The sequence below is a fragment of the Talpa europaea genome (genome assembly GCF_964194135.1).
Source record: "Talpa europaea genome assembly, chromosome: 1".
In the NCBI taxonomy this organism is placed as follows: domain Eukaryota; kingdom Metazoa; phylum Chordata; class Mammalia; order Eulipotyphla; family Talpidae; genus Talpa; species Talpa europaea.
This window is the reverse complement of record NC_140073.1, coordinates 119,119,192-119,146,647: the sequence shown is the minus strand read 5'-3', so window position 1 is coordinate 119,146,647 and position 27,456 is coordinate 119,119,192.

Sequence of the window (27,456 nt, the reverse complement as noted above, 5' to 3'; positions counted from 1 at the left end):
ATGGTTAATGTACAGTCATATATATATATATGTACATATATTACACATACTTAGTTATATGTACATGTATATATGGTATACATAGAAAAAGGATGCCAATGATTATTAGTCAAAATAATTTAACTCTCAGACTCAGATTGTATGTGATTATATATTTCACTTTATTTTGGAGTTTTTTATAACCAGATATATTTATTCTATAATCCCAAAACAGGATAACTAATTCTGAACAATGGGAAAGTAGGAAAGCCATTTCAGCTATAAAGACAATTATTTCTGCTAGGAAAATAACTAGGAATATTTATGAAGGACACCTCACTGAAAACTGTTTTTCTGTTTTAGGTTTATTATTTTCATTCCATGATTGTATTGCAAATGTTCCTGTTTGTTTGTTTTCATTCCATCAGATAAAAGTGCTCTCTCTGACTGCTCTCAACCAGAAATCTGAGTCACAATAAAATATTTTTGACTCTTTCTTGGCATTTTTTAGCCCAATTGAACAGTCAGATATAATTTAGGCACTAAGATACCTCCTTAAAGAGCTCACAGAGATTAAGGAGGAAAATCTGTGTAGGCTTTGGAAAGACTGGCTGCTATAATCAATAGACACATAGAATTTATTACTTTTCCTTATTTGGTATAGTTTATTTGATATGCTCAATTAGCTTACTTAACTTTTTCACAGTGATCCATATTAAATTGCATCCAAGGACCCAGATTTCCCACTAATTGAAAAACATAATTGACAAAATAGCAACTTTAGCTTTGCCAATACCTTCTAATACCATAAAACAAGTGAAATGGGTGTTCCATCAAATTAAGAAAATGAATTACAGTGTTAATATTGATGCTTTTGTAAAAAATTACACTTGCAAATTATCACAATCATTCTCATACTTAACTTTTAGGTCAATGATTCACTTTAGTACTTTCTGTGTATGAAGGATTCTTTTTTTCTATTTTAAAAAAGTATTTTAATGTTCTTTACAGGGCTATAAATAATTTGCAACCACATGTAATTTTTATTACTTTTGAGAATACAATATTGCTTTAGAGAGCTCTGGTTGATAATCTCCAAAGCTAAAGCAAATATTCAATTGATTATTTAAATAAAGCTTAGACATTTCTTATTTTCTCACATTCTCTTGTAATTAAATAAGAACTTTGCATTCAAATGTCCTTGCTTTTGGTTCGCTCTCACCCTCAGCCTCTCAATCTTCCTCTCCTCACCCTCCTGCCCTTCCAGGTGTGTTCAAGCACACACAAACATGTTTTCCTTTTGGTTTGATTTGGAATTTTAAGGAAGACATCACACTGAGTTCAGAAGATTTAGTGTGTGTATATATTATGACTGATTTTTGAAGATGTGTATAAATAGTATGGTGTTCTACCACTATCTTCTGCTTCTTCAAATGTCAGTAATGTTGACTGCTGATACTTCAATGCTGATTCCCAAGTTCTCATTAAATTTAATATTCCCTTCATGGGTACCTTGTCCTCAATGACTTTTTGTTACCAGAGTATGAATTCCAGTTTCCTTTCCTTAATGAGTGATATCTTTGAAAATACACATCAGCTTAAGGATACCCAGGACTTTTGTAGTAACTTTGGATCATCTCAGCTCCTTGCATAATTATATTACAGTTGGCTTTATTTTTCTATCTATTCTGTTGTTTTGTTCCCTTACAGGTTTGTTGCAGTTAACACATCTTAATAAACTTCCTACAAGAATATCTGAAGGTCTGCTCCTTGGGGAATTCCTTCAAAAGTATCTGTGATTCCTAAAACTATTTTTTAGAAAGCAATATTTTTCATGTCAGTGGCATAATTTCAAAAATAGCTTTATATTAGGTAACTTAAAAAAAAACCTACTTTAAGTTTTCTGTTAGGAAGGAACAATCTATTTCACCCAAAGTTAACTGAGAAAGGAAGTTGTTTGGAGTCTCATAAATGCTGGATATAGTACACACCTGCTCATCTTAATGGCTAACAGCAAATGAATTGCTGATAAAATGGAAGGAATGGCCTCTGTACATTCATACCTATCATCATATGTACAGGCAGATGTGTTATGATTTTATTAGTTCTCAGAACTCATTAAGGTCAAGTCAGGTTACCATTCAGGAAAAAAAGTATAATGGAAGATCATTTGCTACAGCAATATTAATGATTCACTGGGTGACATTTTACCCTCTACATCTACTTGAAATGATCTAAATCCAAAGTGTCACAGTAGTAACGCGAAAACCATGACAAACTAAAATAAGAAATGTTATGATAAGTCTGACAAGTAGATAATTCAGCCTAATATATATTTTTTCTGTCACTGGTAGTAAAGTCAAATATAAGTTTTTGACAATTTAAAATTTAAAATAGCCTGTTATAAATATGATCATCGTGAATTGACCTAAATTTTTATATTTGATTTATAATTCCAGTTTATAGCATAAAGTAGCATATTCCGATCTTGAAATAATTCATTTTACCAAGCCTCAAGGTCTGCCTCCCAACTAAATGGTTTGACATTTCTGCTTAGGTATGTGATCTTCCTCCTAATAGGAACAGGTATTAACTAATAATACCACTAGCAAACTTTTATATAGTGTCTACAATATGCCAACCACTAATTTTAGTCCTTTACGTATTTTAACTCTTACTATAATTATTCAAACTTTATGTACATGGAAACTTAGGTTAAGAATGCTTCAGGGGGGCCTCCCCTGGTGGCGCAGCAGTTGAGCACTGGGCTGTGAACCTGCCCGCAGCCTCTGCAGCACCAGTTCGATCCCCAGCTGCTGGCGAGGGTCCCATGTGGTGCGACACACCTCTCCTGCCGCGCCCGCTGTTCCCCTCAGCAGTATATTTCATCAGTCTGCCTGTACTGTTCCCCACTCTGGCTCTGGTGAATTCTCTCACCCTCTTGCGCTTCTGACTGTACCCAGTGCTTGTATAAATAAATAAATTTTTAAAAATAATAAATTATTTAAAAAAAGAATGCTTCAGGGACTTATTCAAATTTTATAACTAGTAGCTTCCACATTTAGTATTTTATTATATACATTCTGACTATCGACTTCTTATTATTGAGCATCCAATTTCTGTGCTAAAAGTGGCCTTAATAATACAAAAGTCAAAAAAACTTAGAGGCTGAAAATATTCTAAGAATTTTAAACCAGCAACTAAATAGTTCCTGCTACAGATATACATAGGATATCAGACATCTGTGGGGTCAGGAAAATGAGGAGAACATGAGTTTTGGTCTTAATTTTAGAAGAAGATGAGAGATGAAAAATGAATTTGTAAGGGTATACCATACAGACAAATCTCACACAAAATTATAGATGGATGTCAGTGTATGGTATCTGGGGCAATATAAAGTAATTTAGGATGGCTAGAATAAAAGGACATGTTGCCACATGGGTTTGGGGGTATAGCAATAATTGTATAATCACAGACTTTTCATGTCATGTGCTAGTCTGTGAGTAAATCTACCCATGGATGATCTCTTTGATTTCTGAAAACCCTAGTTGCAAAGTCCTTAGGTCTTTGGCATGGGGAAAAATTCTGTATTAGAACAGTATTTTCTAATTACTGTCTCCATATTTCTTTGGAGTCATACTAAGACAAGATGGTAAAGCAGATCTTACTGTTGTCCAGGAGGCAATTCATTCATTTTTGCCAAAGCATATTAATGAAGTCTATGTAACTTATATTTTCTTTCAGGTTCAGATGGAGAGAGAATCTCACCTATTCAACTTTCTTCCTGCCATCTGAGTTCTTCTTGGGAGCAGAAAGATCAGACATGTAAGGTGATTGCCAACTCACTTCAATGAAACAGGTACCTACAAAACTCTTCTATCCTTTTCACTTGGGTTCCCAACACTAATCATGAGAAAAAATGTAATCAAAGAAGAAACCCCAAATTCTCACCAGTTGAAAAAACCATCTCAGAAGCAGTTTTGTCCTAAAGGGGCTGATTGTTTGTAATTGGTGGTGCATGAAATGGAAATCATATTTAGATCACTATGAACACTTATTTAAATTGACTATTTACCTTATAAACTAAGAGAATATATAAGTATTTGTGGATCTTTTATTGAAGTTATCTCCCAATACATATTTATTTTTATGAACAAATTATTCATATGTAAAAAATTATGTATTTTCTATCATGCCTGTTTTAAGAACTGGTAAAGAATAATGATATACATATTATGTAAAATTTATGACCTAACTTATTTAAAAAAAGGAGAGAAAAAGTTCAAATAGTTAAATTTCAGAGTCTTTGTATGTAAAACAGTATCCTCTATTTTATAAAATCATGGGCTGTGTTAGAGATAAAAAATAGAAAGCAAAAAGATAATTAATAGAAAGCAGCACTTGGCTCAGAGTTGGCTCTCAATAAATGTTGACCATTAATTTATTATTCTAAAAGTAGCATATACTATAATGATGAGAAGAAATACCATGTTTTTATTGCTAAAGTCAAAGTAATTGGATAATAGTTAATTGATTCACAAATATTGAGTAATCACTATTTGCCAGGCATTTTGAAGACAGAAATAAACAATCCCAAAGTTCATTTCTCAAGAATTTGATCTTTGTTAAAACATATCAGCTTCACATTTGGAAGCATGTAAATTATAATTTAGAGAATAGTTAATATATTAGAGAGTTAATTACAAGCCCAGATATATTTCTAATCACTATGTATATGTATAAGTGCATGTATATACTGAGAAATTAAAAGAAAGAACAGGTTCAAAATGAAGTCACCCTTTGGAACCCAAGACTTACTATATACTGTAATTGTCATTTCAGTCTCTTCCAAAAGTGGAATTCTAAACCTACCAATTTGGACTGTATTAGTCCAAATACATTTGGTCAACTCTAGTGAGAAAACCTACAAAACAACTACTCTGCCTTCACTAGGAAGTGGCTTAGCCTGAAATAATCTTTGTTTTCTTATGCTAATAATCTTCTTCTACACTTTTTCTTACATATAAACCTTTCACTTTGTATAATCCCTTTGTAGAGGCTTTCTACTTGCTAAATGGGAAGTTGCCCAATTCACAAATCATTTAATGAAATCAATCAGCTACCTACAATAAAATATATATTTGGCTAACTTTTGTTTTATAAAAAATGTATAATTATATGGGTAACACAAACTTAAGTAACAATAGGTACTACTATTACCTCCACTTTACCACGAACAAACTGAGGCACAGAAAGGTTATCATTAACCCAATATCCACAGCTAAATGACAGCAAATCTGAGTTGTGAACTCAGATAGCTGACTCCACAGTTTATGTTCTTACTCATTTTATACAACCTTGTCAAAACTATATATACACATAAATTTAAAGATGCAGAAATCAATTCTAAGAGAGTTAAATGAATTGCCAAATGTGACCTAGGTAGTTAAAAAGCAGCACAACTGAATTTTTAATGAGCTGAGTCACATCATCTGGTAATCCATGATTGCTGAAGCCAATTACTCAGTAATATAACCATTGTACTTATGGTGAGGTTTTATGCTAACTAAACACTGTACTTACAGCCTTGGCCACAGTATGAAACAGTAACTTGCTTTAAGTGAACAGTGGCATCATATTTAATCTTTGAGGATCAAGATGTCAGACAATGTACTTGTTAATAGCACCATAAAGAAGAGTCATCTTTTGCTTTGCTTTGTCTTATTTTTTTGCACTGAAAATATTTCCAACTATTAAGATCTGTCAGGATTCAAAGGAAATTTCCACCCCCATTTTTTGGGTTCTTCTAATGTTAGACACATGAAAAATTTAACACTAGACAGTTTAGCAGGAGATAAAGCTGAAAAACATGCATGAGGAATTTGCATGATTGGAAGCTATAAAAAATATTGGAGCAGACTGGGGATATTTTTCTGTGTTTAAGGATGTGGAGGTAAAGGAAAGAGGGGCAGGGAGATTTCATATGACAGACAAAAAGAGGGGTGAACCTCATCTCACTCAGAGTAAAGAGGAGCTTCTCAAAGACAGAGAACAATTCACTAATTAAACTTATTGTAATGGTGTAATCTAAAAAGGGGAGGTTCCATGTTCCCTGCCCCACCTAATAAAGGGTGGAGTTGAGAGGCAAGGGGAAGTTGAAAAGGACTTGGGAAGAGAAGACTAAGAGAACACATTTAGAGAGATGACTTGGAGGAGGCACTTGGGGCAGAGAGTCATGTGAAGCAGAAGCTGCCCTTGCTTCTCATCCTTGGACTTGCACCAGGACTCAAGGGGCATGAAAGGATATATTTGCAAGAGAAATGGGTGAGAGACCCATGGAGAGACTCACAATGGCTGCCTTAATCTTGACTTGTACCTTGATTTCATTCCTTTCCTTCCAGACTTGCCTGGCACCTTCTGTCCCTTTCCTACGGTTCCCCATCAGAAAGTGCCATAGATTTGTGGCAAGCTTTTGGGCCTCAGTGGCCACATTTTGGGGCCACTGTGGCTGGACATTTACCCACAAGGGGATGGGTAAATTTGGGTATTTCATTGGAAAGCTATTATTCTTTCTTCTTTCTCTCTATGTTATGCATACTAATTCTATTAAAGTTATTTTCCATGAAAGGTCTTACACACTAAAATATGCTTTGCCATTTTGTAGCAAAAAGATGGCAAAACTGATTTAGATTATGTAGGTTTGGGAGGTCTCAGGATCCCCTTCAGTTTTCCCTCTAGCACTATATCTGGATAAGAGACCCCAAACTACATTCTTCTAGGTCATAAAAGGAAGGAGTGATTGCTTCTTTATAGGAAAAGGACACATGCTTAGTGATGATCTCTTCTTCAATAGGTGAGCGGAAGGATTCAAAGACAAAGGCGCCTTTCTTAGCCTCCAGATTTCTCACTATTTTTAACTCAAAACAATGTGCACTCTTTAAGTAATGGTAATTGATTTCCCAAGGATCAAGGAGTCTCTAGTGCCCTTTAGTTTTGCATAGTAGGATGACACTTATTGAAAGAAGCCAGTTCTGGGTATATTGAGAAAAGTCTGTCTTACCTAACTTTTGGAGAGACCAGGCCCACAGGTCCCTCAAGAACTTATCTGAAAGCAAGGGTAATTCCCATTTCTAATGATCCTAATACAAAACAATATTACTAAATAAAAGATACAATTACCACTTTCAACCAACTTATGCCACAAATATATCCTTTACAAACCTCTCTGTCTGCTTAGCAGTAAATGTCCAGTGAAATTGTCTTTCCCAGGTGAGGGCCATTATATTCAAACATGCCATTTATAAATGTGTGTAAAAAAAGTAAATTTTAATAAAATCATATAATGCAACTTAAAATATTTGTATTGGTGAAGCTCAAGCTGCTATAGATTTCTATAAATTGCTTCACTAGTGTAAGATTGCAATCTTCAGACTAAAAAAGTTTTAAAGTACAAAAAGATGTTCTTAGTTTCTATAGTCCTCATATATATCTATTTCCTGTAATAATTACATTTTTGAGAGAGAGAAATGTGGTGATTTCCAAATATTCCAAACCAGTGTAGGTATACACATCTTCCTCTGTTCCTCAGAAGGAATAGCTCCCAAGCTTCAAAGGCCTGGGGTAATCGGAAGAAGTAAGTCTATGCAGGTTAATAACCATCACAAGAACTAATATTCACTAAAATGTCAAAGGACTAAGAGAAATGCTTTCTTTTCTCCATTGTAGACCCAATATCTGCCAATCCCTCAGGTTGAGAATTAAAGAGAATTTTTTTAGACTAACATTCTCTCTTTCTTTTTTGAACAGCAAGGATATGAAGTTTTAGTATGTTCTTGAGTCAGTGTTTTCAAATAGAACCATCCATTTCTGACATAGAGTAAGAACAAGAGGTCACGCAAGATGTTAATTGTCAGATATGTGCTCATATTGCTACCTTTCATAAAGATGATAGGATGACTATACAATAGTGACAGGTGGTGATTTTTCCCTTTCTTAAGTAATGATGCACATTACACACTACTTTGCCAGGGCTCTCCCTGACCAGTTACATACCATTTGTTAGACTCAAATGAGGAAGACTGCAGCCCATGGATATGAATCAGAGCAGAGCCAAGAGTCCCCATATGGGAAGTCAGTCTTGACTCAGTACAATGCACTAATTAAGCCAATCTCACCAACTACAGAGTCATATGCTATCTAATCAGACAACTAGACAAAAGGGGCCATGTCAGCTAGCAACATTTTCAGAAAATCTGTGTTGAGAAAACTAGACTGCTGTCCTGAATGTTAAATAAAATTTAAAAGGAAGTCATAGAAATTTGAGTTAGCCATATATGTTTCTTCAGTACATTATAAATTACCCGATATGATAAACTAATATTCATTTGTATTACTGAGAGATAAATTACTCAAGCTAACTAAGATAAAACAATTTATGGTTAACTTATAGAGTATATACTTCCATTGAATTCCTCAGAACTTTAAAAAAGTAATAAAATGATGCTACGTCCCTGTCTTTTTGCATGAATGTACTCATACACATCCATGTAGAGACCATTCCAAACACATCAGGCAAGTTATTGAGAGACTGGAAGTATACAACAATGAGAGAAGACCATGCAGAGGACTTTGAATTAATTAAAAATTGAAGTTTTATTCCTTCTACTCTTTATTTTTTTCTTGATTGAAATATTTGAGCTACTTATTTTAAAGCAACAGTGATCACTTAAATAACTTACTATTTTCCAGGTAGTATGCTAACAGATCAATATGGTTCTTTTAATATCATCACCTTATTGGTATAAAAACTGGAGACATTAATTAACCAGCTCATGGTCACAAAGCTAGCTAATTGGTGAATTAAAGATCTAAACCAAAAGCATTTAATCTTTATAGTTGAGTTTTTAACTAATAAGCTATAGCCTATTGTTTAAAAACTGTCTGTTAAATAAATTTTATGTTTAGAGAAAACTTCAGTGTGTTTTTATGAGTCAGAACAAGATTTTCATTTCCTGACATTGCTACCTCACACCCTGGTTGGATGTCCCTGCTTCTTGCTTCAACAGCACTCCTTACGTACCTCTCTTATTGCCCCACTATGGAAAGAATCTCAATGTTCAACAACAGATGAAAGGAAAGAAAATGTGGTATATATACACAATGGAATGTGACTCATCTTTCAAAAAAAAAAAAAGAGGAAATCTTGCCATTTGTGGCAATATGAGCAACATGGATGAGACCAAAGCGGGTTATGTTAAGTGAAATAAGTGAGACAGCAAAAAAATACTGGGTGGTTTTACTCATATGTGGGCTATAAAGAAACAAAACAAAGGAACACGCAAAATCTAACCAAAACAAACCCTGAAATCTGACTGCTACCAGTGGAGCAGGGTAGAGGATGGGGAGCAAAATGGACAGTGGGCCCAATAGACTATGGTGGAGGATTCTAGATGTTTAAGGAGTGGGTATGGTGTGGTAACATACTCATAAATCATGTATAGTGTTGTAAAACATCACCTCAATAAAAAACAATACAAATTTTTAAAAAAGTAAATGTACACCTAAGAAAACTGTAAAAAAAATAAATCTTCTCCTGTTTTCTTTATTCAACAGCAGACCAAATCCTCTTGTCACCTATCTCACAACCTAACAACATGATCTAGTGATTGTCAATTAGTATTCACCTAGGAAGTGTTCTTCCTACTTTACTAGAATCTATTTCCTTCAAATATCTTCTATATTCACATTCTGCATTTAAAATACAGGTATTATTTTCATTTGTCATTTTCCAGTTGTTTCAAAAGGAATAGTGGTCTGCTATAAGCACCTAAAAAAAGGGGAATTTTCAAGTTATTAAATTATAAGTAGCATTGTAGTCTATTTCTTGTTTGAACATATCAACTCTGAGAATTCATTCTTGTTTGGTTTCATATTTTTTATAAATGCATTATTTCAACATAATAGAATTTTCTTGATTTTTAGGAAGAAAATACTATACTCTAGCAGATTTTCCTGGAAATATGGATAACTATTTTTGTAGTTTTTCATAACTTTCCTTCATTGCTTCATCTCTATATATCTTATAGTTCTCAAGTTTACTCAATTAGTATGAGTTATATATTTTTTTAAAGATTTACTTATTTATTTATTTATACAAGCATTGGGTACAGTCAGAAGCGTGGGAGGGTGAGAGAATTCACCAGATCCAGAGCGGGGAGCAGAGCAGGCAGAAGGACTGAAGTACACTGCTGAGAGGAGCAGCGGGTGGCAGGAGAGGTCTGTGCACTATGCGGGATCCTCCTCCGGTGGCCAGGGAGAAGCTGGGGATTGAACCGGCGCTGCAGAGGCTGCAGGCAGCTTCGCAACCCAGCGCTCAACCTCTGTGTCACCGGAGAGGCCCAGTATGAGTTATATTTTAATTATAAAAATTATTTCTCACAAACCTTGGTACTTAAAGCTAAGTCACTAATGCATGTCATATAAGACAATACCAATACAATTTTCTTAAAAGATGGAAAACCTGTATGTATGAGGAAAAATATGGCAGCCAAAAGCCATGAAAGGGTACTGACAAGCTGGTAATGTCTACTGCAGCTGATGAAATGGATTTAATTTTAACTGATTTAAAGTTAATATGAAATAGCTACATATGACAGGCAGTAATTGTGTGGGACATTGCAGATTTAACACTCAGTCCTTTCTAGAAAGTCCATTGTGTTTGCATTGGTTGCAAATTGTTGTATTTGTGAAGGCAAATACTTTCCACCTGTGTTCTAACTGAGCCTGTATACATATTCCATACAGCTGGGTCAATCCATTTAAACTACCAGTTGGCCTATTTTTCTCATTTCTAGCATATCAGGTTTCTCTGAGTTTGAGCCCCATTGTTAGTATCAATTCAGTGACCAGGAACCATTTCACTCTCATGTGTTTCTTTCATACCAATTAATTGGAGGCAAGTTCCTACTTTATAGACCTTCACCTTTTTGCTCAAGTTCTAATGTGAATTTACTTACTGGCCTGGGGCCCTGCTATTACATTTAACCTATTACCAAAACTACTCTGTCCCTCTTGAAGGAACTCCTTAAATATTTATTGGTTTTCTACTCTTCTTTAGATAGAGCATATGGGTTATAAATTGCTTTTGTTAGCCATTATTTACTATTCCTATGCAATCCTAATGTTACTTGTCTCATCATTCCAACTTCCCCCACCAAACTCAAGTCTCATCATGATTTACTGTGATTTTCTCTTAAATAAAAAGACTAGGCACTTGGTTAGAATTCAATGCAGTAACACTGGTCGATAGATGCAAATTCAGAGAGAACAAAGAATAAGGTAATCAAGTACTAAACAATAAGGAGTGAACTGGTTACTTTTAGTACAAAGAGAAAGTTATTACTGAGTTGCCAATATTGAACAGGGAAAAAGAAAGGTTTCATTTATAATTTCTCTTCATTTTCTCATTCCAGGTTTGGATATTTGATGTGTTCTATTTGCTCTTTTAGCAAGGATTCACTAATTAAATGCTTGACTGTAGTTATCTCTGCTACCTGCTTCTCTGGCTACAAATTTTTTCTAAGAGTATAATCCCACTGAGCTAGCATATGGTATCTAAGGTATCTAAGCATACCTTGGAATATCACTAGAAAAAGAAAGGCTTTACAGATATTCTGGGCTCAATTACTTAAAAAATAGTAATTATGATTGATTGGTTCAGGTTATTCTCTTTTGTAAGTGAACAAAATTATGACTGAATTATTTAAAAGAATGATTTATAGAGCTTTAAGAACACATGATTTTAAGGGATTCCATCTTCTAATCTTTGAAAGATAGATAATTTTGGTTCAAGATTTAAGATCTGAGGTGTTGACATTAAAAAGAGGAAAGGGCCTCCTTGGTGACATAAGGGGTTAAGTCACAGTACTATGAAGCTATCCTCAGCTACTGCAGCACAAGTTCGATCCCTGGCCAGGATGCTGACCCATATGGTGCAACACACCTCTCCTGTCTTGCCTGATGCTCCCCTCAGTGGTGTATTTCAGTCGATCGCCTATTCTGTTCCCCATTCTGTCTCTGGTGAATGCTCTCATTCCCTGCACCTTTGGCCTGCACCCCAGTTCTTGCATGCATAAATAAATATTTAAAAAATAAAGAAGAGGAAATACAAAAAATAGACATTGTTTCTAAAGAAATACAACATTAGCCCAAAGTAATACATATACTATAAAAGCAAAATCTGGAATTTTCACTTGAAATAAAAAACAATTACTTAATACACAGTGGATATTTCAGCCTAATTTTAGTTCAGATTTGCAGTCACTTCTAATCCATTGTTTTGTAATGTCACTATTCCGAAATAGCCTGTGAATTTTATTTTTAGACAATCTAAATATTTTGAGTCTAAAAAATTAGTAAATCTAAGTGGAAAGAATAACATTTCTAACAATATAGAAGGTGTTAGTCTCTTAGTAAGAAGTAGAAATGTAATGAGACAAAATAAATTCAGAGGAAGCAGGAAAAATCTAAGTAGGGAAAATAAATTTGAAGAAATATTTTCTGTTCACTAATATATCAACTTCCTCACTATGAAATCTTCTTGACTTTCCTTTTCATGTGAAAATAAAGTAAGCCCTTTATAGGAACCTAGATAATTTTAATATAAAAGCTTCATTCTTTCAGTTCTGTATGTATAGTCCTTTTAATGGTTGGATATTCAACTTAAAATTTCTACATCATTAATATGTATAAACACAAAGAGGAAAAATCAGTAAGTTTATTCAGTGTTAGTTGATAATTTTAGAATGAACATCTGGCAGGAAGAAAAGTGCAACTCTGAAATCCCTGTGAGTATCCACATTTTAGTGATAAAAAATTACTGTTAGTATCTAAAGGAATACACCTAAAATGAAGCAGCACTCAAAACTAAAACCTAAAAATAGTAAAATGTAGTTAGTAACCCAAATTTAGATGATCTATTCACTCATCCTTTTTTGAGGGAATAAATCAAACTAAAGAGATAGTTTTTGAGAGAGTAGCTTTTACTTATAAAAGGAAATATCAAAATGTGCATGTTCTTTCAATTCAAAGTTTTTTTAGTTAATGCTTGGTTTCTTATAATAAAAAGTCATACTACATGTAAAAAATTATTACAGTATTTGTCTAGCAAAATCAATTTACTACCAAAGACAAAATACCAGGCAAAGACTCAAATTATTTTTAGCACACCACATTTATTTATTTAAGTATCTAAACTGAATGTTTGCTATAGGTAAATTACTTGATAAGTTCTATGAACTCTCCCAGATAAATACAGCTTGATACTGACCTTATGTAATTTAAAATGGGTAAAAATATTTGAATAGTAAGACACTGGAATAAGAGTACAATAAAATGCTAAGGTATGATAAGAAGCGAAACCAAAGAAGGGAAATGTTAATTACAATTAGGAATATGGAGCTGTTCTGAATATGGCTTGAAGAATATGAGTAGGGTAAACTTTCCTATGGTAGAAATATAACTGTGACCAAATCATGGGTGGTGAGCATATTGAGGTGCAATATCATGAAAGGTAGGACAGGAATTAACTAAGTTTTTCTGTAAAGGATCAGATAGTAAATAATTTAAGCTTTGAAGGCTACATAGTTCCTGCTTCAAGCAGTCACTACAGTGTACTATAGAATGAGAGTAGGTTTAGACAATATGTAAATGAAAAAGTATGGCTGTGCTCCAATAACACCTTTTTTAAAAAGGTTGCCACTGGAGTGTGGACATTCATGAAAGCCATTCATGCACTGATCTAAAGAATATTTTTTAAGGGTTGGTAAAAGTTTCATGATGCAATGTTCAGGAGATATACTGGGGAATAAGTAAGCTCCCTGTCATTAGGAAGCTTGCATCTAAAGGGATTAGTAACATTACTTCAAGATATCCTATTTTATATTAGTCTTAAGTTTAAAAATTTGATGTTTCCTCCCCTTAAGATTATGTGAGTTTAAAAGCAAAAAATAAGGGGTGTGGTGAGGCTTAAATAATGAGAACATCTTTCTTAAATCCCTAAGTAATCAATGACTTCCTTTTCCTTGTCTGACTATAAGGGACAAGCTTGTATCAGGATGACTGTCTTACAATAAACAACTCTAGAAGCTAAATTAAAAGTTCGTTTTCATTTCCAGTTTCTTCAAAAAATTAAAAATAGAACTACTATAAGATTCAGCAGTCTCATTTCTGGATATATACACAAAATAAGTGAAAACAGGATTTCAAAATAATATTTACACCTCTATGTTCACTGCAGCATTATTTACAATAAGAAAGACATGGAAACAACCTAAGTGTCCATCAAAATGTAGAATTTTCCATTATATTTGAATACTATGCACCCATAAAAATAAGAAATTGCTGCCATTTGCAAAACATGGATGGACCTTGAGAACACTACGCTAAGTGAAATAAGTCAGACAGAGAAAGACAAATATTATATGATGCACTTACATGTGGAATCTTAAAAAACTCAAATTTACAGGAACAGAGAATAGAGTGGTGGCTGTCAGGGGCTTCAATGCATGGTATATATGGAAATGTTGGTCAAAGGTACAAACTTTCAGTTATAAAATAAGCCCAATGGAACTAATAGCATGGTGACTGTAGTTGACAATCCTGTATTTGTATGCTGTATTATCATAATCATGGCTTACATATATGTATATAATCATCACATTGTACACCTTAAATTTATTCAGTGTTATATGTCAGTTATATTTTAATGAAACTGGAAGGAATAAAGAGAGAAAGAGGAGACGTGTAGACAGGGAGCACAGTAAGGTACAGAGAGTTGTTTTTAAGGAACTTTGTGGACTAGTTCAGCAGAAATATGGGGTAATGTAATATATAATGCAGAAAAAATGACAACTGCTGGAAAATGTCTTTGAATGGGCTATGGGGGAAAGGGACTCAGTGCACAAATAGGCTGTCCTTCCTCAAGTGCATGTAGCCTTTTTCATAGTAACAGAAGAGATGCAGGGAATATGGATGCTGGATTTGGGTGGTTGGTGTAATACTGAGGAAAAGGTTCCCATTCTTTTTTCCTGACACTTTTCTTCTTTAGTGAAACAGAAATAAAAGTCATCAGCTAACAATGAATGAAAGATAGATTTGCTGAATGCTGGAGGACATACTGTTAAAAAAAAATTGCTTGGGACTGAGGAAGAGTGAATTTGTAATGAAAATTTAGCAGGCTGCCTAAAGGTCATTTGAATTCAGTGACTATGAATTTTAATGGCGACAAGTAACATCATTGTTGATTTCCAACCATATTCATCTGCTAGAAATAGGTACTAAGAAAACGGGAGGCTATGAATTGTGTTCAGAGTTCACCAAACCAGGAAGATGGATGGTGGAGAGGACACACAATCAAAGGGGATGTGAAAGAAAGAACATCGCAATGATGGATCTTTATAAGAGGTTTGGAGGGAAAAGGAGAAACATCAATGAAATATTAACGAAAGAACAGTTGGAACAGTTGAGCACTGTAAAAACAGAAAACAGTGATTGGAAAACAGAATGTTTGAATTTGAGTCTTTGGAGCAATTTATGAGAGTTAGTGCCTAAGCAAGTAGGTATATTAGAGAAGAAGATCATTTCAGTTCAAGAAATCCATAAGCTAGGATCTGGGAAGGTCTGCTCATGTGGTTATTGAAAATTACAATAATTATGAAAAAAGTGGTATGGATGGAAAGTAAACTGTCTTAAAATCTTCAAATAAAGAATAATCTGAGAATCTGTAGAAGGATATAAAGAGGAGCAGAAGCAAGCCGCATAATTTAGTAAATTGTGCTCAAAGTTTGGGATCTTTAAGGAGATAGAGAACTCTAGAAGCAGCAGTAAAAGATAACAACTCCATCAGATGTGCAGGTACTTAGATGTACTCTTCAATACCTATGACTAACAAATGCCAACACTTACTATGTTGCCTGTGTAGTAGCGATTAGTCTTCTGACTTGAGGTTTGATACATAACTGCCTCCTTTGCATTTTCCATTGGTTTTGAATAGCCATCTCAACATTTTTATGGCAAAAACAGAACTCTAGATTATCTTCCCCCACCCCTACAAAAAGTTCTGCTTCTTCTTTATCTTTTCTATATTAATAAATAACATTACTGAAACCAAATAATCCCAGAAGTTATGTTTGATACATTTCTTTCCCTTATTTCTTAAAACTCATCCATCAATATTTCAACTTTGTCTTCTAAAATAAGTCTAGTCTATACCCATAATTTCTTTTCCAGTATTAAAATCTTAGACCAAGTAGAATTCAGCTCTACTCTTGCTACCTTTGTTTTCTTGATGGGTCTTTACATATGAGGATTGCTTTGATTTAGGGCCTTAAAACTTTGTGCTTCTCTGTCTACAATATTCCCCCAAGATTACATATTAAGACAAATTTATTTTTATTAGTCAGATATCAACTCAAATATCTTCTCAGAAATGCCTTTTGTTATCAGTAAACAAGTTTATTTTTTTTTATTTTTTTTTATTTTTTATATTTTATTTTATATAATTCTTACATCATTTTTCATCTTTGTACAATGTATGCATTTTCATTTTGGTTATATTCCCCATACAATTGCACATACCCCTTATTTTGACTCCAGTTCTTCCTCTCCCCGCGCCTCCCTAATCTTCCCCCCCATAGTGTATCTTTGGTTTATAGTTGCTTGTTGATATTGATTATTACTTTGCATTGATTAGTCTTTTTCTTGGTCTCTTATTTAGGTTTTCTAAAATCCTGCTTTGAGTGAGACCATCCGGTATTTTTCTTTTTCTTTCTGATTTCACCTTCTTTAACGATTAAATCTAAGACAGTCTCTCCCATTCACTCTTTGCACTATTTAATTAATTGGTTGTTTCATGAATTCAGGAACATTTATCCTCACCTTAAATTATTTTATTGTCTCCCAACTCTACAATTATGCACCCAGAAACCACTTTGTACATTCAGTTCCTAGTTCAACACTTGATATATGGTTCATTCCAATATATATTTGTTGAATAAATGAATGAACTATTATTTTAACTCCCAGCAGTGTAAAAGTAATGTCTGACAGTAAGAATAGCTCATAATTCAGGATTTGGAAAACCAGGATTTTATTTCAATTTCTTTGTTTTATGGACAATATATTTTCTTTCTCTCTATTTCAGTTTCATTATGTCAAAATGAGGAACTTAACATGAATTTATGTCAACTGCTTCTACCTAAACTAAAAATAAATCATTTTAAGTCATAAATGATTTTGACAGGACTTCAAAGGTAAAGATTTGAATGACCTAGAATTTTGTCCTGAGTTCAAACATGAGGGAAGAAATTATTTTACCATTTCACTTACCATTGTTATAAATTTCCAATGCAAGTGAGACTCATGAATATGCTCTCAAACCTGTATGTGGCTAGTCGACAAACCAGACAAATCAGTGTTTAATTGGAAGCACATATGGAGCAAACTTATGCCAGCCTGCATTTTGCCAACAGGCATAACAGTTCTGGGCCATTACATGCCAACTACTTTGACACATTTTTGTCTATGTAGGGCCATGACTATCCAAGGGCCACTACTTGAAAGCCTCGAAATACTGGCTTTTCTCATCGCTGGTACTTCAGTAAAGAGGAATGGAAGACTGGAAACCAAGACAATAGTCCATGATAAGAAGACAAGTATTATAAGTAGTATGTGATTTTCATCATTCTTGTTGAAGTTCATTTTTCATGTCAGAATAAATGTGCCAGTTGTCTGTCTAAAGCTACTGGGTCACATAATGTTGTTTGGGAAAATGTATGTTTTGAAGAAATGCTAAGAATTTTGCTCTGAATAACTAAGCAGAGGGTACTTTTGATGCTCACTTACTTTGATGCTTCACCCTTCTTGTCTCTTTTGGAAAGATAATATTACAAGTGTGTCAGTTTGAGCTCACATAGCACATCTAACATTGACAAGAACCAGGTATTTTATTGAGGTCTGTTTTGTTGGCTATCATATACAGCAGGTCCCTGAACATAAGCCTGCTCTTCTTAATTTGGCCTCACTTGCAGCCTGTCCTTAGAAAGACCTTCAGTGACAATGCTTTACATCAGAATTTTAATACAGTAGAAACTCTATCAGAAAAAAATAGCAACTTGCACTGGGCTAGCTACTACAGTCAGTTGTCATTTTCATAAACATTGTGACTTATTTAAAAAACAAGATAAATATATTTCTCACCTATTTCAAGAATGCTGTCTTATATTAAACAAAGTTTTTATGCATGTTACCTAAGACACTTAGAGAAGAACAAAACACTGAAAGTGAATTTCTATATTAATAAATAACATTACTGAAACCAAATAATCCCAGAAGTTATGTTTGATACATTTCTTTCCCTTATTTCTTAAAACTCATCCATCAATATTTTTCTTTAAACAACAAGAACATAAAAACAGACCTCAATTTTTCCCATTGTCTCTATGGAAAATAACCCCCACTGAGGAGAAAAAATAAGAATAAAGCTTAGACAAGGCACTGGATCACAGAGGAAGGAAATTTATAAGATATCATCATCACATTGTTCCAGTTGTTAGGTTTTTCCTTCTAAGGCTCTCTATGTTCAGTTACTTAAATAAGTTGGTCCATTTAAAACTGCAAGGCATAAAATAGAGCTGCTTTAAATGGGTCACACTCACAATATAACTAAATTTTCTCCTTTTAGACAGGCATGATTTTGATTTTATTTCTTTGGATTGAAGAGACTTTTATACACAGGGTCGAGTGCTTTCAATTTAAAAGAAAATGGAGGAAATGAGCCTAAATTATATGTCTTAAGAATCTCAGATATTTCAGTTACATATAGAAGTGTCAAGTTTGCTCTGTTAAAAAAACATAAATTCTAACAGCATGGAGAAATTTAAAAATTAAATATTCACTGATTGGTTATAAGGACTACTTTTTCCGAAAATTGTCAAGAGGTAAATATTTCAGAGGACATGTGGATTAACAGGTTCCTTGAATTGAATATGAGTTTTCACTCAGAGTAGAATTCTTGAGCACCCTTCTTCATGGGGACAGGTAGAACACATCTGGGGATACTATAAATGTCGATCAAAAGAGCATCCATAATCCAATGATGGACCTACATAGACTCAACAAACAATTTACCAATAAGAATCTTATAAATTTGCATTAAGTCCTTCAAAATGAGTAATTTGACTATTAGTAGGTATTTCTACTTACAGAATATTTATTATCTCTAAAAGAGAGGAGTATTTAGTAAGGTGAGTAGTCAAATAACTTTTCGAATAGTTATTCTCCTTCTATTATACCAAAACAGATATGATAACCACTCAGAGTAATATTCAATAATTTTAGAGGTTAATATAAAATATCTATAATAAAAAATTCCCCCTATTTTATATTATCTTCGAAGAAAAGTTTAAGAAAAACTCAGTTGGAACGCAAAAATGAATGCTTACTGCTATATTTATATGCCAGCAAAAGTAATACAAATACAGAAAAAACATTCATAGACTAGATCTCTCAGATAAATATAATGGTTTCTCTCCAAAAAGAAAAGATGGGGCAAAGGAAAAAGATGGGGGACAGAGCAGGGGAAGAAGGGAGGTAGAGAGGGAAGGGAAGTTAGGAGGAAAGAGAGAAAGGAAATGGGAAATAGTCTTGGTTATTTTCTTGCTTTTTATTAATATGGCTGTTTAAATCTAGCTCCAAATATAATCAAGCTTTAAAATAGTTGAAGTAAGCTTAAAAAAATGAGCTTTTAAAATCAGAACTAGATTTTATGACATTAATTTGACATGAATATAATGAAAGAATATTGCTGATATATTTTCATGATTGACTAATATACCACTATTTCTATCAAAGCATTATTTTACATATGAACAATTTTATTTTTAAAATATGAATCATTAATTACATAAAACTTAATAAATGTGTAGTGCAATTTAATTTGCATAAATTTCATGTCCATTTCAAGTCATGTGCATCTTAAAAGACCAAGGCAAATATTTAAAATACAGAACTATGCTTATGTCTCAGAAAAATTAAGTATGACATAGTTTAAAATGCCTACACTTAATTTTGGAATTACTTTGATAAATAATCTACCTCGTGAAAATCTATTGATACTTAAACTGTTCTTCTTTGCACAATACCACCGCTTCCCTTCATTTGTATACTTTATACTTAAATTATACTGACATGCAGCTTTTGCTAATTCTGGCTTTTAATCTTACATCTCCTTGAAGAACTTTTAGAAAAAGGTATGTCTTTCATTTTAAAGTCAACAGTGATGAAACCAGGTTAGAAATGAGACCTTGTCTACATTCTTAGTGTAATTATCATTGCATAAATGTGCTATGTGTTAGGTTTATTTTAACCTAGGCTTTACACATTAACAAACTGTTATGTAGGTGGTAAACAGAATTAGAAAAAGTCTTCAAATATTGCAATAAGAAAATTTAGCAGATACACCAAGGAATTAAGATATTTATTTTGAAATAGTAGACTGAGGTTTCATGATTTATATTTGATTTATTTATCAGAAGGATGATTATCTAGGAACCCATGAGGATTTGCACTCACTACATGGGTATTCTGTGCTCAAGGAAGAACAACATGAAATAGCAAATTAAAAAAAAAACACCAGATAGCTTGACAGCCTGCAGAAGGGAGAAATAAATTTTCTCCCAATTTTCTAATTTCCACATTTTGTTCCCAAATATTCTAGTTGTCCCCGCTTTCAAAAATATCTATTATACAACATTTTCACTCCTGAATAATCTATTTATGCCTCAGATTTATCTACAAAACTCAAGATTTCTTTAGCAAACTGACTCTTCCACAACTCCATTTGGAGCTATGTGATGTAAAATTATCTTTTACAATTATAAAATTGCATAATATAAATTTCTCAAAATCAAATTGTCAAAAATTTATTGATCTTTTCCCAGAGATTTGTTTCTCCAATAGCCTTTCCCAGTCAGGTAACCACTATTCCATAGATCCAAACTAGTCAGGCCAAAAATTATTATCATCCTTTATTAGTGTCTCATAAGCCAAATCCATTTCATCAAGAAATCCAGTTTTCTCTAGTGTTTACATACATCCACAATTGGGTGAATCTTCACCATTTTTACTGCAACCATCCTAATGCGTGGGCTAGAAAGCTACCATAGTTTCAGGTGGTCACCTCTCACTTCTGTCCATAACCCCAGAGACTTTTCTGAACCAAGGAGGAGTAAACCATTAAATAAAAAGAATTCCTTCAAGTCAGTTCTCTACATAAAATCCTGCTATGTATTCCCTTCCACTTGCCTTACAGTAAAAGTGGAATCCTCTCTCGGGCCTCCCCAGTGGCGCAGCAGTTGAGCGCTGGGTTGTGAAGCTGCCTGCAGCCTCTGCAGCGCCAGTTCAATCCCCGGCCGCCAGCAGGGTCCCACATGGCACGACAGACCTCTCCTGCTGCACTCGCTGCTCCCCTCAGCAGTGTACTTCTTCGTCAGTCTGCCCGCTCTGCTCTCCCATCTGGCTCTGGTGAATTCTCTCACCCTCCCGCACTTCTGACTGTACCCAGTGCTTGTATAAATAAATAATCTTAAAAAAAAAAAGTGGAATCCTCTCAATAAATTGTGCATCTCTAACCCCATCTACTACATTTCTCACCTCTGTAACCTCTGCTCTGATCACACTAGACTTTTTATTTCTTTGGACATAGATTTGTTCCTGCCACAGGAACTTTGCACTCAATTGTCTTCTTTCTATATACACAAGGAGAAAGTCTTCACCACCATTAAGTTTGGCTCAATGAAACCTCCCTGACCATCCTGTTATGCACTGAAAGTAGTCCACAGTCATTGACTCTGAACATCAGATCTGCTTTATCTTGCTCTCTATATTAATTTTTTCAGGGTATCTATCATCTAACATACTATCTCATTTGCTTTTTTATTATAATGTACCTGTTTACTGTATTTCTACATTAAACTGTAATTTCTAAGATGACAGAAGCTTCATTTAATTGCTGTACCAATGCATCCCAATCGCCCAGAGTAGTACATAGCATGTAGTGGCAATTAAGTAAAAATTTGTCAGATAAAAGAAAATTCAAAATAGCAAATTAAAACATTAATCCTAAAATTATGAAGGACTGTAAATACATCCATACTGTAATGACCGTAAGAAGTTTAGAATTAACATTTAACATTAAGCATTAATAACTCTGTAGGGGAACACATATAAGATATACATATGTATGAAAATTGTGATATATGTATGCATGTGTCTGAATGTAAACATTTTCCTATAGGACAAAATGAAGATTCAATAAAAATTATTTTCCAAGTATATTTCTCAGAAGATTCATAGTATGCTGATACACTAGTACTTTAATTTTTTTTTTTTTACTTGCAGCAAGGATTTGCTGACTTTTATGACAAAAATTATCCTCACTCTGGTCAATCTGATCTAACAACACAGTACCAATGTACTTAAAATGAGAAGAAATTGATATAACCAATTTCCGTAAGCTATAAGAGCTGTCTTCAGCAAACTATGAATGAATGTTATGAGTAGAATGTATGTGTGTACACGCATATGTTATCACTTTATACACATATCTTACTTTGCATCAGTGTAGGATCATCAACTAAAATCACCATGCAAATTGAGCCATGAAAACAATTCTTATAAAAATGTGAAATGGAAACAATATGGAGACATGCCCCAAAATTAAAAATAGAACTACCACAAGATGTATCAATCCTACTTGTGGCTATTTATCAAAAAAATAAATAAAATAAAAGCAGGATTTCCAAAAATTAATACTCCAATGTTCATGACAGTACTATTCATGATAGTCAAGATGTGGAAACAACATAATATCCATCTATGATTGAATATAAAGAAAAGGTAATATATAGAGTAAAATACTGTTTAGCCTTAAAAAAGAAATTCAAGTATTTTGAGGAAAAAAAGTAAGAAAAATGAGAGCTATAAAAGTAGTATGAATGGAAAGCAACATGGCAACTTCTCAAAAAAATTAAGGAAAAAAGAAACCTGCCATATGACCCAGCTGTCTCCTTCTGGGCATAGGTACAAAAGAACTGGAAACAGAGCCTCAAAGAAATTTGCACATCTGGGCCTTCCTGTTGGTGCAGGGGTTAAAGTCACAGCTCTATCAAGCGATTGCCAGCCACTCTGACATAAGTTCAATCCCCAGCCAGGGAGCTGACCCACATGGTACAGCAGACGTCTTCTGTCTCACCAGCTGCTCCCCTCAGTGGTATACTTCAGTAGATCCACCTTTTCTGCTCCCCACTCTGTCTCTGGTAAAGCCTCTCAACCCCTGTACCTCAGGCCTACACCCCAGTTCTTGCATGCATAAATAAAAATAAATCTTTCCAAAAATTAAAAAAATAAACTTTTCACATCCATGTTCACAGTAGCATTATTCACAACAGCCACACGGTAGAAAGCCCAAATGTCCATTTATAAGTGAATGTATAAAGTCTCATACGTGGGTACAATGCAATATAATTCAACTTGGAAAATGAAGGAAAACTTGTCATGTGTCATAACTTGGATAAATATAAGGACATTATTAAAAGTTACATAAGTCAGTCACAAAAAGACAGTTACTGTATGATTTCAATTATATGTGATATTTAAAGTAGTTGAGTTCATAGAAACAGAAATTAGAATGGTGACCATCAGGGGGTAGTAGGAGGGAAAATATAGAGATGTTTAATGGGCATAGAGTTGCATTTTTTCAAGATGAAAAAGTTCTGGAGAGATGTTAATACTACCAGGTGAATATACTTATCATGAACTTATGCTTAAAAATGATTAAAGAAGTAAATTTTAGGTTGTGTGTTTTTATCACAATTAAAAACAAAATCTTCAAATAACTAATGTGAAAAATTAAGTTTGTTTCATGACTTTTATATATTTTTGTCAAGACATTAAACTCTTAAATGTCTGGAGGAAACACTAAAACACCAGTACTTAGTAAAGTGGATTTAAAAACATTAGTAAACTTGAAAACTGACTTGTTTGCTTAGTAATAACACACTGGTCAAGAACAGTTTGAATATCATTGACTTTTTACTTATCATATAATACAAAGAGAATCTTCTATGTCATGGTAAATTGCCATAGTTCTTTCTAAGTTTGCATCAATTTATGACAATTTCTCCTTTGCACTTTTAATGTCAGGAAATATCTTCAAGAGTTCCATAGTGTGAAAGTTGTTGTTTTTATTTATAAAAGTTTACTTCATTTATATTATTAAGTTTATTTTCACTGTTTCTCCAAAAGCATATCTAGACTGCCCTGGTGACAGTGTTTATCCTAACAATATTATTTATGCTTGTTAATGCTTGAGCATCAGGGGGAATTGAGAGAAAGTTAAATTGTTTAAAAGCCTACATCAAAGTTTTCAAGTGTATGCACTTTTTAAGTTTAGAATATCTAACTGCAACTTCTTAATAATATTATGCTTAAAACTAACATTTCTGTGGTACAATTATAACAAGTTTATTATTAGAGGTGGGAGACTGGTCACAGAATATGCTGGGTTGCAGTAATTCACAACAATGTTCAGTTTCACAATCCCAAAGTGAGAACCTGCCATGATATGTGTCTGCACATCACAGCAGCAAAGGTGGTGATTTAATATCTCAGCATAGATATTCTTTGAAGACAAACTTTGTTCACTTAACAAAATGCCTAAGAAGAAATGTTTTGACTATTTTCAAGTTTTTATAGTGAAGATATTTATAAGGATTACTTTTTTCCCCACTTTGGATTATTTCTAAATACTCAAATTCTGTTTCCTAAATGGTCAAAGGAAATAGATTATATACACAGAAATCATTTAGAAAGTAATATTGATAGTATTCTAATGACTAAATAATTCACTTATATTACTTACAGAAAATATGGATAAATGTTTGACTGTTTTAGGCAATGTAATTTATGTCTAATTTTCTTTAAAATTATATTTTTGGACAGTAAGCTTTTGCTAGTTAATTGCCACATATATTTGTTCCATGTCTCTTTAATTTTTTTAAAGATTTATTTATTTATACATACAAGAACTGGGGTACAGGCAAGAGGTGCAGGGGGGAAGTAAAAGGATCCATCAGAGACAGAGTAGGGAACAGTACAGGCAGACTGACTGAAATACACTGCTGAGGAGAAGAGTGGGCGAGACAGGAGAGGTCTGCTACACCATGTGGGCAGCTCCCTGGCATGCCCAGGATCAAACTTGCGCTGCAGAGGCTGCAGATAGCTTCACAGTGCTATGCCTATCCCCTTATGCCACCAGAAAGGCCCAGTTCCACATCTCTTTAAGGCCTGTTTATTTTTAAAGAAATGCTATTGATTAAAAATGTTTTCCCCTTTGTTTTGTCTTGAAGAGATATATTTCTTGAATCATCTAGTTCTCCTTTTGAAATAAATAAACAACCTTGATGACATTATAGAGAATATGTTCTTAGAATTTTAATTCAGTAAATAAAATTGTCCTTAAACTTATCATATATAGAATTTTTTAAAGATTTATTTATTTATACAAGAACAGGGGTACAGGCTAGATGCACAGGAGGGTAAGAGGATTCACCAGAGACAGAGTGGGGAGCAGAACAGGCAGATCTTCTGAAATACACTGCTGAGGGGAGCAGCGGGCAAGACAGGAGAGGTCTGCTGCACCATGTGGGAATCTCCCTGGCTGGCTGGGATTGAACCCATGCTGCAGAGGCTTCACAACTGCCTGCGCTACCAGGGAGGCCACATATATAGAATTTTAAAAGTACCACATACACATATTGTTTTAAAACATTTTTATTTTAACAAAATATATTCTAATTTCCTTTGTACAACTAAGCATCAAAACAAAGTCTTTTAATTACTTACTTAAAATAGGTCATTGTAGTTACTGTTTACTCATACAACTGAAAATGTATATCCAGCTCAATATCTATGGAAAATTTTCTACATGGGTTTTTCATTGCCCTACTTTTCCTTATAAAAATTATACATTGGTACCAAAATGAATAGTTCTACCAACAACTGTGCCCTCATTAAAACATTTAAGTTGTTAACTGCCACATTTACCATATCTGAATATTCTCAAAACTTGGGAAAGGTAAAAATAAACCAATAAATAATAGCAATGTATTGTAAAATAATGGTCAGTGTTAACAAATGCCCACCTCTAGCTAGGTCCATATCAAGAACTCTAGTACCCACACAATTCAGTAAACTTGTCCAAGAAACAGTTGGGAAAAATATAGACTTTTATTTTCTGTTCCATCTATTCCTATCAATATCTCCAAACTTTAAAGTCAAGTTCTGGTACCTTCTAAAATAAGAAAATGGGGCCTCTCTGGAGGCACAAGGGGTTGAGATGCAACCTATGAAGCTATCTGCAACCACTGCAGCACGAGTTCAATCCCCAGCCAGGGAGCTACCCACATGGCATAGCAGACCTTTCCTGTCTCACTCGCTGCTCCCCTCAGTAGTGTACTTTGGTCAGTCTGCCTGTTCTGTTCCCCACTCTGTCTCTGGTGAATCCTCTCAACCCCCCCACACACATCTCTGCCTGTACCCCAGCTCTTGTATGCATAAATAAATAAATCTATAAAAAAATAAAATAAGAAAAATAACACAGTTATTTTCCTACTCTTTAATAAATGGTGCACTGCTCCAGGAAACCACAAGCAGGCTTATATCCATGGGGTAACTGCATTATCTACATTTCTAGGAATAGGGAACATAGGTAAACAAAAAGTGTTCCATTTCCTGAAATAGATTTTCTTTTAACATAAGAATGTGTTTTTCTGAAACAGATCAGACACTCATTATTCAAGCATTTTTACTCATTTCCAACTCTGTAGGTTTATTTTCACATCAATATGAGCTCCATAAGATTAGTCCCATGAAAGCAAGGAGTTGGTCTAGCTCACTGTTGTAATGCTATTCTCGAGAATGGCTCCTGGCACAGAGGAGGTTCTTAATATTCATTAATATGTGAGTGAATGGATTTAATCTAGATTTCCTAGCTACTGCAGTCATTTCCAAATTATGATTAGTCTTGTAAATAAAGTAACAGCCCCATTATTTCTCTGTACCAAAGTGAGGTTCATTTCTTCAACAAGGTGATTTTTTTCTATCTTTTTGAAGAATGTCAAAGGAGTAATGATGATGAATAGTGTTGATAAAGGAAAACAATAAAGGAAAATTAACCTGTAAGGTCAGGTCACAGCAGCAAAACTCATCATCACTATGCTTGCACATTACCTAAAAGTAAAGCCCCTCTCCCACCTCTGATACCTATATGTCTTCATGCTTTCATCTACCTACTACCTGTGAGTCCATGCCAATAACTCGATGTCTTCTTAATTTACAAAACAAGAAGCTTTGGGTGATGAA